The sequence below is a fragment of the Danio aesculapii genome, chromosome 24 (genome assembly GCF_903798145.1).
Source record: "Danio aesculapii chromosome 24, fDanAes4.1, whole genome shotgun sequence".
Classification (NCBI taxonomy): domain Eukaryota; kingdom Metazoa; phylum Chordata; class Actinopteri; order Cypriniformes; family Danionidae; genus Danio; species Danio aesculapii.
Genome location: NC_079458.1, coordinates 33298279 through 33299938, shown reverse-complemented (window position 1 = coordinate 33299938; position 1660 = coordinate 33298279).

The following is a 1660-nucleotide window of genomic DNA, read 5'->3' as shown; positions in this document are numbered from 1 at the left end:
TCTGTACAACATGTTAGTGTTATAATACATTTTAAGTTCATATTAGACATGTTATAGAAGCTCCAAAATTCGGGTGACTCTGACACTTTATATTTTTTAACTGATCAGAATTATGCTAAATTTAACATTCAAGTGGACTTAACACAAGGCCCACACGGAATCTGCATGCACAGAAATCTGCAGATTTCCTCAGATTTTTAGCCCATCATTGAGTTTATTTATTTACTTGTGTAAATGTGTGTAAATTTATATTTATTATTAATATCAGTAATATTATTGAGTAATATGAAAATATTCATATGATTTATTCACAATAGAGATTGTAAAGTATTATTTTCTGTCTTTAGTAGATATATCACTAATATTACTTGCTTTGTTTACCAAATACAGTATGTGGATCTAATTGAATTTGCATTGTAAACATTGAATAATGTATTAAAAATGTATTATTTATTACATTATATATTAAGTTTTTAGTTACGATACTCCCAAAATCCTTCCGCATAAAATCCATAGATTCTTTTACAAAATTCTCAGCAGAAATAGCAAGAAATGTCCGCAGATTCTGTCTGGCCCTACATACAGTATGACTCAATCATGAGCATAATGTCCTATGAAGCCCACATCATCCCAGAAACCACCAAATCGACAACATTTGAAAAGTTATTAGGTTAATATCTCTGGATCAGAATGTTATAGAAACAATCAGCTGGACACATCTAAGTCAAACTGCTAAGTAGTCTTTAAATATCCAACAACTGTCAAACCAGTTGGCGGTTCATTTCGCTGTGGTGACCTCTGATAAATCAGGGACTAAGCCGAAGGAAAATGAATAATCGAACTGTCAAACAGCTCTAGCAACCATTTAAAGCAAACTAGCAAACCAACTTTGTTCGTTTTTTGTTCTTTGTTTCATTTCAGTTCTTATTTTCCCAGTTTTTTAATGCAAAATAGGAAACAGAACATATTATCAGTCTGCAATACATTTTAATAATTAGCTGGCCCTGTTAAACACAATTATTTTTTGACCTCATGGCATATGAGTTGTTTGTCAATGATTTTAGCTGCAGGATTATTTTAAAGGTTAAACATTTTATATCTGAATGTTAATATGGGTCAGTGTGGCTTCAGTCGGCTCTCCTGAGCTCTGACTCATAAATGTGGGGACTTTGGTGGAGGATCTAAAACACTATTATCAAAATGAAGACATGACACATAAAATGTCACAATTCCTATTTCATTGCTGGCACTGGGAGCAAACGATCACCCCAGGTTAGAGATGGAAATTCTTTGGAATATCTTAACACAGAGAGATAATAATATACTTGGGGTGACTGGGACGACATGAGTCTATATAATTATATTAAGAAATCTGATTTAACTGAAAGGTTAATCTTTAAGTCAACGGTACCTAAATGTATAATTCTTAAAAAAAAAATAATAATAAATAAACAAACAAATAAATAAGTAAAATTAATAAATTAATTAATTATTAATTAATTAATTAATATAAAATAAATGATGTGCTCAAGTTTTACCAAACCCCCATGACTTTTAGTCTGACGGTTTAGTCAGTTCATTACAAAACATCTAAAATACACAATATATATATATATATAATATATATATATATATATATATATATATATATATATATATA